Source organism: Acartia tonsa, chromosome 2 (genome assembly GCF_053477335.1).
Source record: "Acartia tonsa isolate MP-2025a chromosome 2, ASM5347733v1, whole genome shotgun sequence".
Lineage (NCBI taxonomy): Eukaryota > Metazoa > Arthropoda > Copepoda > Calanoida > Acartiidae > Acartia > Acartia tonsa.
Window position 1 is genome coordinate 8,200,630 of NC_137261.1, and position 16,504 is coordinate 8,217,133.

General features: G+C 30.7%; 1 long non-coding RNA gene across 1 annotated transcript; it reads right to left on the reverse strand.

Annotated features, from left to right (window-relative positions):
* Positions 1-9,053: 9,053 nt before the first annotated feature.
* Positions 9,054-11,599, reverse strand: LOC145303831 (uncharacterized). The gene is made up of 3 exons (XR_013873834.1): positions 11,485-11,599; positions 10,440-10,524; positions 9,054-9,189 (listed from the first exon to the last, which is right to left on the reverse strand). It is a non-coding gene; the product is annotated as an uncharacterized LOC145303831 (long non-coding RNA).
* Positions 11,600-16,504: the final 4,905 nt, after the last annotated feature.

Below are 16,504 nucleotides of genomic sequence, written 5' to 3' on the forward strand. Positions count from 1 at the left end.
TACCTACCTATCCTAGTTTGAGAGCAGCTAAACCATAACTGAATTTGTTACACCCCAGTATTTTAATATTAGTTAATATTGCTATTTTTTCTTAATCTTGTAAAATAAATATTATTTTCAAAATTTGTTTGTTTTCTTTATTAAATTTAACATTGTAATAGTTCAACAAAAAACAGGCTTAAAACCACCCAAATTTTTTTGCATCATTGAAAAACTTAAAAGAATGATCCCAAAAATCTGTTTGTTGAATTATTTGATGTTATTACAATAAAGAATCAAATTGAATTTATTCAATTCTAATTTGTTTTTAACATGAATTGAATATGGCAAATGATAAGCCATGCAAATTTAATAGCATTCATGAATTCTCAATTGAAGATTTAAGAGCAAAATTTAAAACAAATACTGAAACATTTTTCAGGTTTGTAAATTTTCAAAAGAAAAAGTATCATAACAAATTGAATCATTATGATACAAAAGAAATTACATCTAAAATTCTTTTTAATTGTTATAAGCAAGAAATTTGTTCAATTTTATATCAAATTTCAAATTTTCAAAAAATTTTAGATGAAATATTTGGTGAATATGATGATCATATTGATCAAAAAGTTTCCAATTTAGATTTGGGTTTCACCAGCCTAAAAAAATTGTATTTAAATCTTCTTGATAGTTTTGAAAATCAAGAAAATAATTTTTCTTCAGGCAAAAAAGATACCTCTTCAAATAAAAGTCCTGATTTTGTTTCTCAATCTAATGATACTGATAAAAATTTTGATCATATCGTTGATGAAAATATTTCTTTTAAAGGGAGTGTGAACCAGAAATTTTCTGTTAATATATGTATAGAAGAGTGTTTTTGAAACAACATTAGATAAAAAAATTATCTGAAAGTTCCTTGTATAAGAAAATATTGACTTTTTAAACCCGGAAAAACCTTGTTGGGGAAGGGAAGAAAATTTTTTTGAGCAGCTGAGACTACTTTTTTACTGTTTAAATCTATTTTCAATAACATTTTGGATGTAAAATATAGTTTAAAAGTTTTCCTAACAGTGTCTAATTAGTTATGTTATATCGAATTTTTATTTTACTACTGTGTTACTGTGTAATTGTCAAAAAATGAAGTATTTTAAAATGGAAATTATCTGTATAATGTCTGGTTTAGGATAGCACTGCCATCTCGTTCCTTACATGAATTTAATGATTGGACAAATGACTCCTGGGTATTTTTTCCGTTTTTCATTTTAGTTACTTATCATAGTTTAAAACAAAAAAAGTCTTTTTTGATAGTCTTATAATGTTGTAATTATATTTATCGCAAAATAGTTTGAAAAAAAATAATAATTATATATGTTTTTTACAAATACTCATTTGTGTTAAAAATTACGACTAATATTTTGTCCATCTTCCTCTAAGGAAGAATTTACAACAGCTGTTTTTTGTTATTATTTTGTATCAGTCAAATCTAAGATTGGAAAAAAAAATTTTCATATATTTCCGAGTTTGTTTCATATTTTTAATTGATTAAGCGTAGCAATTCTAATATGATCATTCCTTGAATTAAGTTAAGTCCACTTAAATTATGATGATTTTTTATGTTTTATGATGAGATTATGTTGTACGTACTTATAGCTGTGTGCCTAGTCTGCATAGGCGAAATAAAGCATAACCCACACAGACCAGCAATAACTTTTGCTTAAACCAAAATAAACTTAATACTTTACATTACAGACTAGCAGCTACGCCCCTGGAGCCTCGATAGGCACATGAGGTGGGATGGGGAAATCAACCTTCCCCCAATCTATAATTTTGATTTTCAAAAGAAATAATTATTTTCCTCAGGGCAGTTTATCTTCAGAGGGTGTTTGTAACCTCCTAACGTACCAATAGTTAAAAACCTTCCCAGGATATATAAGATCAAAGCTACATTGTAAAGTATAACCATATCGGTTTAGAGGTTAACGAGATCCTTAGTCAAACAGATAAGACATCCTACTAATTTCATGTAAGGATAATATATTTATTCTTTTCACTTTGAATTTTGATTTCTTGGATAATTAGACATAAGGGTATAAGCGAATCATCTCTGAAATTAAGTCTTAAAATGTAAATATTTACTGTACACATTAATCATATTGATAATTTTACACCTATTTACACAATATTTGTCGTAAATCATACTTATCTATTCGTGATATTTGGTTTCACCTTTTTATTATTAAAGGTATGCCCCTTACTTTTGCCTATCAAATGTGCTATAATTTGTTTAATTTTATTTATTAAATTTTCAGAAATTAAAAATATGATAACATCTAAGTTGAACCACCTCCGTATTTCTTCAGTTTGTGAAAGGTAAATATTTGATACAGATTTAGCTGAAAGTAAAAGCACGTCCGCTAGTGGTACTCTCCCCAAAAATACTTATAAACCTTCCCGGAACCTATAAGAAGCTACCCTGTTAAGGAGAAACTGATCGGTTCAGCGGTTAGCGAGCTCCTTTGGCGCAGACAAACAAACAATCATCATGTTAGTTTATTATAAAAGGATCATGTTTAAAATGAATTAACATCACCTTTTAATTATTGGCGTGCACAGGGTTTTACCAAGGGGTTCGTGAAGCGCAATTGAAAATTTGAATCCGTCTCATACATAAATCAATGAGGCTGTATAACAGACAACAAACTGGTGTATTTTTAGTGTCAAGGGGGTGGCCCAGGGCCCCCCCCCCCAATATGTCCATCCACCCACTCGAAAATCAAACAAGTGTCCTTGAATTGAAAAATTGCGAATTGCGCAATTTTTTTACATTTCGTGGGGTGTATCCACCCCACTTAATTTTGCCAGGTGGTGGGAAACAACCCCGTTTTGCAAGCCTGTGATTTTATTGAAACAAGGATGACAACATCCATAAAAGCGAAGCTATGAAACGGTATGGCACACAAACATTATCTCTTGTAGAGTGTACGTAAGAACTGAATATACAAAAATTTTAATATATAAGTTTTGACAACTAAAATATGTCACATAACTTTTTAAGTACAGAATTCTGTTTATTTAAGGACATACTGACATTTTTAAGACTTGATTATAGATATCAAAATATTGTACCTTATTGTAATAGGAATCAGTAATCCAAAAATCAGATCAATCGGATGATTTTATTACATAAAAAAAATTTTATGAAAAAGTAAAAAATTAACATGTTTAAATGGACGTACGGACATTCTGGTAACGACTATAGAGTTGCTACGCTTACTAAATCGTACCTATCTACTACAGGAATCATCATGCAAAGTTTGAAATCAATAGAAAATTCTAACATGCCTAAATTAACGAAAAAAGCTATCCGTTCCGGACAGACTGACTGACTGACAGATGGACGGACGGACTGACCGACCCTAATTATAGAAAAGCTTCGCTTTAAAAAAGAATAATTAAGGAGTAGATAAACTTTTGAATTAAATACATGTTGGCATTCAAAATTAAATCAGCCCAAACTTTACATTTACATTGTCTTCAAACATTTATCTAATAAAATAATATTTTTTTGTTTAGACGACGTGGACAGTGATATCTAGACAAACTGAAGCTGATGATTCAAAACCAGTTAATAAGAAACATGTTCAATGGTTCAATTATAACAATCTCAATTTTATATTAGTACTTTTTCTGTTCAATGATGACAACTCGAGGGGGAAGTTATTAGTGTTACTTCTGAAACACAAACTTATTCAGCTTACATTTCTTGGTATCAAATACAATTGCACGCCTCCGCTATTGGAAAGTTTTTTTTCTGTTGTCATTAAATCCACATATATGACTAAAAGTGGACTTTTCACGAACAAGAGGCAGTAATTTTAAAGCTTCTTTTTAATATATACATTTAGTTACATTTATAAAAAAAGCATGACAACAACCATAAAAGCTAATAGACCTATAAAGCTGCTGGTGATGATTATAGAGTTGCTACGCATTCTAAAACATACCTAACAGTAACAGATGTTTAATTACCCGTGACCGTGGCGCAATACTTAACACATACACTCATCGTCAGAGAGGTAAAAGGTTATATTCTCAGCTTAACATCCCTTCATAGTTAAAGACGTTAAAAATGGTTCCTACTGCTGCTATGTCAGGTGCGCGAAATAAATAGTTAAGAGTAGGGGGAATGCCTTGGCCCAAAACAGGCGCAACTCATTACCATGCACAGTAAGGTTTTACTAGCCTTCACACCTCAGTTATGACGCAGAGTATTAAAGGTGCATGAGAGGTATAGAAACCGAAGCGACACCAAGACCCCTTGAGGTCATAATCAGATATTATTATGACAATTTTATGACTATTTTAACATGCCTAAATAAACATTATTGTAGAAGAGTTTCGTTTTTAAAAATAATTTTAAACTACAGTTACTAATACAAGCCTATATTTTGTGATGTTTTTGTTATATATGTATTTATATTCGTTTATATTATTTTCATAAAACATTAGTCCAGTCCACATTTTTTTTTCATTCATTTAACTAACATCACTTTGTTTGCTTCTTGCAATGTATTTGTACAGGTATATAAGTACAGTCCTCTTTCTAGTAAATATTTCGATAATAAAATTTATTAAAGTCCAGAAACAATAGAAATATTTCCAATCTAAATATTTGTTAAATACACTTTATGAAAAGATCTAATTTCATAAAATTTCCATGGATTATATCTTTCTTTTAATTTTACCTAGAATATCATAGAATGTCTCCTTTAAATATTATGAAAGACAGCTGTAATTATGGACCTTGTTTGCATTTTATTTTTTGTAAAACTGTTATATATGTATGTACTAGCGGCTTCATTCCTAGCCTCTAGGGGCTTTGCCCCAAGACGTTTGATCAAACCAATTTTTTGTATTTTAGATTTAAAAGAAAAATTTTATAAAAAAAATTCTTTGTCGGGGGGGGGGGGGTCGATCCCACTATTTTAGTTTTAGTTTTAAAAAGAATTTTTTTTTGTGGGGTTTGGAGTGTCCCACCCCCCAAGAAAATAGTCATAAACATTCCCGGGTCCTATGAGAAGCTACCCTGTAAAGGAGAACCCGATTGGTTCAGCAGTTAGCGAGATCCTTCGCTACAAACAAACAGACAGACTTTGTATTATAGACTAGCGGCTACGCCCCTAGAGGCCTCTAGTGGCACTTTAAATGTTTTTGTTTGCTACGATAATTCTTTAGTACGATACCTCTTTATTTTACGTTGAAGTCTCCTGTATTTAACAAAAATTTTCGATTTTTTTGTCATTTCTCTTGGGAGGGTGGTGGTACCCTCCCCCAAAATAGTTATAAACCTTACCGGGAACCATGAGAATCTAACCTGTTAAGGAGAATCCGATCGGTTCAGCGGTTAGCGAGATCCTTCGCTACAAACAAACAGACAGACATCGTTCTACTTTGTATTATAGATAACTATAATACAAAGTAGTCTATAATACAAAGTAGAACGAAGTCTGTCTGTTTGTTCGTTTGTCTGTTTGTAGCGAAGGAACTCGCTAACCGCTTAACCGATCGGGTTCTCCTTTACAGGGTAACGTCTTATAGGTCCTGGTAAGGTTTATAACTATTTTTTTGGGAGGTGGGACACCCCCAACCCCCCAAAAAAGTTAAAAATACCCCTCCCCCCAAAATAAAAAAAAATTTCTTTTTAAAACTAAAATTAAAATAGTAAGGTCGACTTCCCCCCCCCCCCCCCCCCCACAAAGAAAATTTTATTTTTAGATTTATTTTTTAAAATCTAAATTACGTAAAATTGGTTTGATCAAATCTCTTGGGGCAAAGCCCCCTAGAGGCGAAGCGACTATTAATAATATACATCAATTTATTTATATCTATTAATAAAGTATATTTTAGAAAAGAATTTCTTGATCCATACATTCTATAAATCCATCGAGTTTAATTTGTTAGATAAGATTTAACATATCTAACTTCGAAATTATTAGATGTTGAAAATAAGGATGACACCATCTATAAGTAGCAAAGTAAAAAATTTAAAAATGTAATAACATCTTTATGAGCATGACAAAACTTGTGCCATTGGAATGTTTACTGAAAATACCCCATAGCAATATGGACTGACTAACAGAGAATTATAGAGAAGCTTCGCTACAAATAAAATAAAATACTAATAATAACCCGACACGTAACCACAAAATGCTTCAAAAAGGTAAAAAAAAGTAACTAAAATGACTACCTAGTTTTTATAAAACTAGCGCCCGTTTGAAATGAAACAAGGATGACAACATCCATAAAAGCCAAGCTCTGAATTGGTAGGATTAACATTAACAGAGTGTCAGAACAGAATATAAATAATTAACGTCTAATCAAAATTTTAAGTTGAGGGAGGGGGGGTAGAATTAGTGACTAGTCACACGACATACCAGCAATTTTATTTTGGGTGCTACTCCCTTAGTTTTAGAGATAATTGGGTAAAATCTTTTTGGTTGTGTCTCCAATTACCCCAAGTTTTGGTATCTAACTTTAAAAAAATGCCGTTCACTGCCATCTTCTGCCGTCGTCAAAAAATTTGTTATTGCATTTCTCGCCGAATTAGGCAATTTGGAAACATATGAGACCATGTTATTTTTTTCAAATTCTCTGTTATCAAGGAATATCTTAAATTCAGTGCTTCTCCTGTGCTTTTAAAGATATTGAAACAAAATCTTTTGAGTTTTTAGGTTAGTATAGTCAGTAAAAAATATTTGAAAAGAAAATGGCGGCAGTACCGCTTCTGCCATCTACTGGTGTTTTCCGCCGCCACCAAAAAATTGTTTAAAAATTGCTTAAGTAAAGGACATACTTACATTTTTAGGACTTATTTATAGAGATGCTTCGCTTATAACATTATACCTTCTTGTGACATACATAAGTTTTGTCAAAAAAGGTTAATAATTAATATGTTTTAATGGACATACATACATTCAGGTGACGAATTTCGAGTTGCTACGCTTTTTAAATCGTACCTTACTATTTTAGGACTCATAATTTGAAATTAATAGAGTAATTCTATCATGTTAAAATTAACGAAATGAGCTCTTATTTATTATAAAAGCTTAGAAAATATTCTAAAACTTAAGGTCTAAACAAGTTTAATCTATAATACAAAGTAGCTTGATGTCTGTCCGTCTGTCCGTCTGTCTGTCCGTCTGTCTGTCTGTCCCTTAAGATCTCGGTAACCACTGAACCGATCGGATTCTACTCTTCAGGGAATATACCTACTGGTCCTGTGGTGGTTTTAGGCTATTTTCTTGGGGGGTGGGACACCCCCAACCCCCCCAAAAATAAAAAAAAATCCAACCCCCCAAATTTTTTTTTTACATTTTTTTTAAAATCTCAGTAACTGCTGATCAAATTGGGCTCTACCCTTCTGGGAATATACCTACAAGTCCTCTGGTGGTTTTGAGCTATTTTCTTGGGGGGTGGGACACCCTAACCCCCCCAAAAATAAAAAAATCCCCACTTTCAATTTTTTTTTTTTTTATTTTTTTTTGTAAACAAAAACCAGTAATTGGGGTGGAGGAACCCAACTGCAACATGGGGCGAAGCCCCCATGAATCCCCCCCCCCCAAAAAAAAATCTAAATATTTTTTTTTTTCAATTTTAATTTTTGTGTATGCGAACAAGCTAATTTTTACGAATTGAAATTTTTGTGTATACGGCAAACAACCTGGGTTTAATTTGTACAAATTAAAATTTTTGTGCATAAATCGCACAACCTGGGTTTAATTTTACCACAGAGTAATTAAACAAAGAATAATTTTTTGAATATTTCTATTAAGGAGGGTTGACTTCCCAAAACTATATAGGGCGAAGCCCCTAGAGGCTAGGGGCGAAGCCGCTAGTATCAATATAAAGCAACCTTGCACCCTAAAATGACCTCTAGGTTAATATATAAACAAGGATGATAAAATCTACAAGGTGAAGCTCTGAAATGTAGAACAGACCATCAATAACACAATAACAGTGTCAGAACTGAATAAGCATAATATTCATGCATAAGTCTAACTAAAATGTAAGTAATTGTTATGATTCGCTTTTATCATTGTACTTTGTTGTAATAGAAATCAGTATTTTAAAATTATATAATTTTAACTTTGAAAAATTTGTTATCAAAAAAGTAAAAAATCAGCACGTTTCAAATGGACCTACGGTTTTTTCTGGCAACGATTAGAGTTGATGTGCTTTCAAAGTTTTATCTGACTGTTTTAAGAATCATCATGCAAAGTTTGAAATCGATAGGACAATTATAACCTGTTTAAATTAACGAGCTAACCATTACAGACGGACGGGCGAACTGACCCTAAAAATAAAAAAGCTTCGCTTTTAACAACTAACCAAAACACATTTCTATCTGTCCCTGATATTTAATAGAAGCCGAGAAAAACAATTCTAGCCAAATTTTAATCTCCATTTTTAGTTTTCCTCTGACATATTTTTTTATTATAGTTTATAGTAGCATCGCTTCTAAAAAGCTAACCCTTGTAACAGTAAATATTATGAAAACAAGGATGACAACATCCATAAAAGCGAAGCACTGAAACGGTAGGACAAATGGAAATTAACGCCTGTATAGTGTCAGAACTGGATATTCAGAATAGAAATGTAAAATTGTAAGTAAATTTGTTGAATAACTGCTTGATACAGGATAATGTTTGTGGACATACTTACATTTTTACGACTTGGTTATAGAGTTGCTTAGCTTATAATATTGTACTTTGTTATACCAGGAATCACTATACAAAAAAAATCAGATCAATCGGATAATTAAAACAGATAAAAAATTGTTATTAAATAAGTAAAAAAATCAACATGTTTAAAATAGACCTACAGACATTCTGATAATCATTATAGAGTTGCTACGCTTTCAAAATCGTACCTAACTACTACAGGAATCACAATGCAAAGTTTGAAATCGATAGGAATTCTAACATGTCTAAATTAACAAAAAAGTTATCCGTTCGGGACGGACGTGCGGACCGACCCTAATTATAGAAAAGCTTCGCTATTAAAAAAGTCTATCCTTTGAGAATGTTTATATTTAAAATTTAACTAGAACTAGTTAATACATTCACATTTTTAAAAATACAAACAGATCAAGAAATCTTTGTTTATTTGATATTCAGGTTTTCTTGCATTCTCGACGAATTTCTTTAACACCTGAAAAATAAAATAAAAATTAATAAAGAACATTTTTGTATCTGTAGTTTATATTTTACTCGAGAACCCTTATAGCTTGAGTGAGCTAATTTCGGATTAAAGCTTCTGTAGGGACAAAGTTACTTTTAAGAATATCGGTGAACGCCACTCCCGCCAAAAATCGCCGTTTTCGGCGGTTTTCAGCGGGAGCAGCGGATACCGATATTCTTGAAAGTAACTTTGGCCCTAGAGAAGTTTAAATCCAAAATTACCTCACTCTAGCTCTAAGAGTTCTCGAGTAACCACACCCCCCCCCCCCCCCCCCCCCACCTCCTGCCCAAACCATTTTAGTGGACATTCTCCTTTAATTATCTATAAGTAAGAATTAAAAATAAATTTTACTCTCAAAACTTTGTTCGCGGTTTATAAGCGATATGAGGGCAATTGCCTTTATTTTTGTCTCATTTTTAGAAATCTATAAAAGTAACAGAATGTCTGTATGTGTACATATGTGTGCGTATGTCTTCGCAGAAAAATATTGCTATCCGCTGAACCTATATGGTACCCCTGTACATTACAATGTAGCTTCTCATAGGTACTGTACTGTACCTTCCACCCTCCCACATCCTCATTTTTTTTATTTTTAAATTTGTACAACTTAATTGAAATTTTAAAAAGAATATTTATTTACTGCATCGTATTATATATAGTTTTCCGTCGATATTAAAATAAAAACTTAGTTAGTTTTGTTGAGTTAATAATACTAAAATTAATCTTATGATTTTTATTGTAATATTTGTGGAAAATTGCCTAAAATAATACGTTGCTATACATAATTTCTAATCTAGTGGAGATTATTTGGTTTCGAAGCCATACTTTTTTTCATAAAAATATTTAGGTTTGGTGAGGTCGTTTATTATGTTTCTCTTGTAAGGGTGGAAGTGCCCTCTCTCAAAATAGTTATTTACCTTCAATGGAACTTTGATACAAAAGCTCCACTATAAAGAAGAACCATATTGGTTCATTGGTTAGCAAGATTCTTTGCTGAATACACAGACAACAATTTTTTCGATCTTCCTTTTACTAACAACAGAACTGATTAAAATCTCCATTTTGAGTGAGATAAAAAACATTTTGAGCCAAACTTATAGTTAGATAATGTCACTTTAAACAGCATATAAACTAACTAATTTTCAATTTTCTTACCAGCCAATAAAATGTGTTACTCGAAGATCATCCCTATTTAATTCTCTCTCTTAAAACAAAATTACCTGTAAGAGTTACGAAGCTGCCATGAAGCAAATTTCGGGGAAACAAACATAATTCTTGACTGGCACCTTCTATTCACAGTTCGTTCTAAATATTTAGACAATTTAATTGATGGTTAAAGGATGAATTTCTTTACTTACTCCCTAATGAGTCCCTATCCCCCCCCCCCCTCCCCAGCCCTTAGAGAGTTTTTTTTTTAAATCAAAGGAATTTCTTAAATTAATCAATCACGTGAGGTAAGGGTGGGGGGGGGGAGGAGAACGCCCTCACCATTAAAGTTGCTGAAATAGGGGATAGGAAAGGAGGTAATCTCTTCCCCCCTCAAAAAATGGATCAAGGAAAGAAAACGAAGTTTCATCGTATTTTCACAATAGCTTATGAAAGGTTATTTTAGGTTAGGTTAAATATGTGATAATGATTGTCCCACAGGGTTAGAAAATATGCCCCGCTGGGGCTAGAAATAAGAGGACGGCTACTATGAATATACGACGAAACCCGAAACTTCATTTTCTTTCAATGATTAAAAAAAATAAGTATTAAGAACTCGTCAAATGCCCTATCTTTTAGTGTTATTTAAGGGGGGGGGGGGGGTTATGCAGCCATCTCGTAATCAATGTATAAATGGCACATAGAATTCGAATTTCTATCTGAAATTCTGCATGAGTAATCCTTGGTAGGTAATTTTCCCTAAATTGAACAAAAAGTTGAAAAAGTAACGAAATTCGAATTCTAAGTGCCATTTACACATTGATTACAAGATGGTTGCTTTACCCCCCCCCCCCTTCCCTCCCCCGCGGCCGCCATCCCTAGAGCAGTTAACAAAATAATATTCGAATCCGGCGGATAGGAACCGGTTCTCATCCATACGAGAAAACTATGTCTAGCATCAATTATATCCAGCTTTCTACGAATATAAAAATGTACAACCATAAGATTAAAACACCTCGGCACCTCGGGGCAAAAAAACTGGTTTTGATCTTATAATTGTACATTCTATATCCGCGGAAAGCGGTTTATAATACGATGAAAGAAAAAACTATTCCTTACTTAAAGCTTAACTAACGAAGAAGCTGAAATAGTCAACATATCCGAGTAATTTCTGCATTTTGTCTGAAAATTATGTAATATGTATTATGTTGGCGCTGGTAGCATTAGTGTACTAACAATATAAAAACCACGTCAAACTGAAATTCATCTGGATAAAAACCAGTTGGATATGCATACAATTTTACCCCACATGATATTAAGTAAATTTGAATGCCTAAATTTGTGCCAATTAAAACCTCGGGAATGGCATAGACGAAAAAATCACGGCGCAATTAATATGATAACTATGTACGTTGAACGTTCTACTATATTACTAGTTTTGTCTACATTGAAAATCTTTCATAAACAAACGTGATGTTTATTTAAATTTATGTAATTTTCCAATCAGCTGTTTATATTTTCTGCTTCAAAATAATGGAGGGGAAGTAATGAAAAAAGGGAAGAGTGGAAATACTAGACTAACCTATTCCGAACCTAGAAAAGAGTTAATATATGTGTCACAGTAAATTTGTGGTGTCAATTTTGTTATGTAATTTTAATGGCTGATTTGAATTTCCAAAAAGAACATGACTTATTTCATCAATTTCTCTGTGCCTGGTTCATATTTTAATGAATAATTTACATCTACAGATAGCTTAACGGTTAGGAAAAGTCAAGAACTATGCGAAAAAGTTTAATTTTAGCTATAATGAGAGAAAAAAGCAATTTAATGCACATTTTATATAATACGGAAAATTTCTTCCTTTCCCCGTACCTTATAAAAATCGGCGGAAAAAGCCGTTTTTTAAGCAAACAAAAGCGCGTTTTGCTCTATCTGTGAGATATTATGAATGAGATAATGTTAAGATTTGATATTAAGATGAGAAAAATTCTCGTTCACAGTCCCTTTAATGATTCAAAAGAAAATATTGATTTTAAAAGTTTGAATAGTGTTTTGTATAATGCTGAAGAGGATTATGAAAATTGTTCTAATCAATCAGATGAAGATAATTTTGAGATAGATGATTCTCAAGTAGAAAATAATGAATTACTTGATAGTATTGAACCTGATTGCAAGGAATCAAGTAATTCTAATAATAATAATGAATCAGAGTTACTTTATGATAGGGCATCAAGTGATTCTGAAGTTGAAAATGAAGCTCATGATGATGCTGAGCAACAAGAGCCTGAGCAAGATTGTGCCAATGAAGGTAGCTCAGAAGGTATGTCAGAAGAAGAGTACTTTTACTATTTCAGTTACTATAAGGTAAGTGGTAAAGACTACTCTATCAATTCTGATTTCAAAAGTTTGTCTGTTAAAAGTTTAGAATCAATTGATGATTCTAAAATTGTTAAGTTGTCTAGGCCAGAGCCCACTGATACCCCACCCCCTATTTGAGTTTAAAGTTTGATTACTCATAAAAAAAACTAGATTTAAACGTGGATATGAAATTTGGCTAATGCAAATGGACATGGAAATAAATTATATTAGTTTTGATGCAAGATTCAAATTATTAAAGAATCAAAATTGTTTTGTATCAAATTTTACAGTTCTTACTGTGATACAGTAAAAATATTATTATATTATTGCTTGAAGTTTTTTTTCTGTGCAATTTCTTATTTTTTGTTAGTTGAGCAACAACAAAAAATATTAAACAAGGAAGCCATTACTTTCCTTAAAAAATATTTATTATTTTAGTCATGATAGTTGACTATAAAATTGTTTACAAAAAGAGATTGCAAAAATGAGTTACAATTTAGCTCTTAAATTATTTTGTGTGAATCAAAAGTAACATTATTTTGATTCTAGTTATTGATATTTAAAAAAACCATGAAAGATTAAACATGGTTAAAAGATCTAATTTTGTTAATAAAATAATGAATCTCATTTATTAAGATTCAAAATTGATAATTATTTGTTTAAATTAAAACAGTTCAATAATTAATTGTTTTTATTTCTATTTAAATTACTCTCCAATTGAAATTTGCCTACGAATTGACAATATCTAAGTTATGTCAATTGTTATTTCAAAATAATCATTGCTACTTTGAGCATGATATTGAATTTAAAATATTTGTTTTAAGTCAAATATTTTTTTTTTAATTTGAATTTATCTCATAAATTTTTGAGAAATTAAATTTTATTAACCCCAGATCACATTCTTTGATCAAAAAGAAAAATAACTCAAATGTTTTATTTGAATCAAGTTCTTTTCATTCTGATTCTAAGTTACTGAGTTTATATTGCATATAATTTTAAATGTGCAGAAAAAAAAACACTTCAATATAAATCATATTCCCTTTTGAAGTAATAAAATTGTACCATATTTGTATTTGAGTATTCACACCCTTGTTGGGTCTTCACACTTATTGTACACTTATTGTGTAAAATTATATATGAAAAAAAAATCATCAACAAAAAAAAAATTGAAAAAAAGCCTAAAAAAATCAAACCTGAATGTTTGAGAAAAAAAAATTGTGTTTGATCATGGTTCTTATTGTGCTTGTTATGATCCAGCAAAAAAAAAATTGTGTTTGATCATGATGCTTATTGTGTTTTTATTTATGATCGGATAATTGAAAAAATTGAGAAAAAAAACTAGTTATTTGTGCAACTAGTAAAAAAAAGGCAATAATATTGTTGATTAATAAGATTGTATAGTTAATAATTTCATACTACATTTGTAAACCAATTTCAGTATATCATGAAATTGAATTGATAAAAGGAAATATGATCTATTTAAATTAATTTTTAATGTGTCTCAAAAAGCCCTGCACTTTTCTAATCCCGATCAAAAAAGAATCTTGATTCAAAACATTTACACTTGAACAGGAGAGAAAAATCCGATCAAATTCTGAGATGTTGCAAAATTACCTGAGATCATTGATAAGAGATAAAATGGATTGAAAAATTTAATGTTTATCAATTTGCAATTAAGTTAAACATTGAAAAGGATTATTTCACTTTAAACAAATTTTTTTTATTGGTTTTGAAAAAAAATCATAATTTATGTTTGTAGAACTTAAACAAACATAAATATTAAAGTGAAGGCTATAATGTACTTTGCTTAAAATTGACTCAATATTTATTTTTGAGAAATCCAAAAAAAAGCTAACTTATTTGAAATTAGCAAAGATATCTAGGTTTTTATTTTTTGGTTCATAATCAACCAGTAAAAAAACCACACAAAATTTGCTCATCTAGTGGTGGCCCAGTGTTGTGTAAAAAAAATGACATGAGCAAATTTTGTTGAGAAGTTTTAATAGCCAAATTGACGATAAATGTCTGTCGTCTGTAAAGGGTATTTTTTTGTTTATGAGTACAAAAAAAGTAATAATTTTAAATTTAAAAAATAGGGTAAATAGCGTAAGGTACGTTATTTGACTTTTTGTTTATTTTATTTAATAATTTTACAAATGTAGTGAAATTAAAACCGGTTCTTAATCACAACAAAGTGGGTCAAATTGGTATCAAATTGTCATATATTATTTGTAGTCGATTGAAATCCTTGGAATCAAAAGGTCATATTTTTTTAGTGTATTTGTAGCTAAATTTCGGCCTTATATAAAGATTTCTTCTACCATAAAAGTGAATTTTTAAAAGGTGTATAACTTTATAGGTATTCGATATATCATTATAGCTAATATATGTTATAGCGTTATAGCTTAGATTGTTATACCTCAAATCGTTATACTTTCATACTTTTAATTGTTATATCGTGATTTCGTTAAAGCGCTATAATTTTTTATCGTTGTGTCCTTATAACATTAAATCCTTTTATTTTATTTCATACTTATAATTGTTACATCGTGATTTCGTTAAAGCGCTGTAACTTTTGATTGTTGAAACCATTGATCATTAAAACCGTTTGTAAAACCGTTCGTTAAAACCGTTCATTAAAACCGTTCGTTAAAACCGTTAGTTAAAACCGTTTATTAAAACCGTTTCGTTAAAACCGTTTGTTAAAACCGTTTATTAAAACCGTTTCGTTAAAACCGTTTCGTTAAAACCGTTTGTTAAAACCGTTCGTTAAAACCGTTCGTTAAAACCGTTAGTTAAAACTGTTCGTTAAAACCGTTGTAAAACCGTTCATAAGACCGTTCATTAAAACCGTTAAAAGCCATGTAAAGAAAATACATGGAAAACTTTCTAATTAATATTTTTTAGGAAATCGGCTGATACTTTGTATAAAATATTAATGTATTTCATAGAAAGTATTAGTTAAGTATTGAATTTTTTTATACTCTTAAAATTGCTAAAAACATAGTGTATAACGGTGATATTTTTGCTTTACTTTATACTATGTGCATTGTTTGAGTATATCCAAATTTGATAAAATTATATAAAAAAATATTAAATTCATCATCAATTGTTGATTAATTTAGTATTTTAACACTAATTTTATTGAATAATCTAGATTAATTCCATAGAAGAGATCCAGACAGAATGGCGATTTTGCCATCAATTTATAATCTTCTCTGGAAACCTTTTTTTTGTCAGTTAGTTGGGATAGCCCAATTAAGTTTTTCAACTATCTACCTACCTATCCTAGTTTGAGAGCAGCTAAACCATAACTGAATTTGTTACACCCCAGTATTTTAATATTAGTTAATATTGCTATTTTTTCTTAATCTTGTAAAATAAATATTATTTTCAAAATTTGTTTGTTTTCTTTATTAAATTTAACATTGTAATAGTTCAACAAAAAACAGGCTTAAAACCACCCAAATTTTTTTGCAACAACATTTAATGTACCAATACAGAGATACAACCTTTAGACTGCATAACCTTTGTCTTAATGTCTTAGCCAGTCGTAAAACAATTTTTAACATTCCTTGGTTTGGACAAGCTAACTCTTTATCCCTGAATGGTTTAATATAATTCTAGCAATTTTTTGCCAGGTTTTTGGTTTGATTTGAATACACCGCGCCACGGCGAGCCTTATCCGTGTCCAAATCTGCAATACATTGTTTTCAGGAATAAGGTATGAACAATGGAAATATCTGAATTATTTATAAAAGTAAAGAAAGACACTAAAAG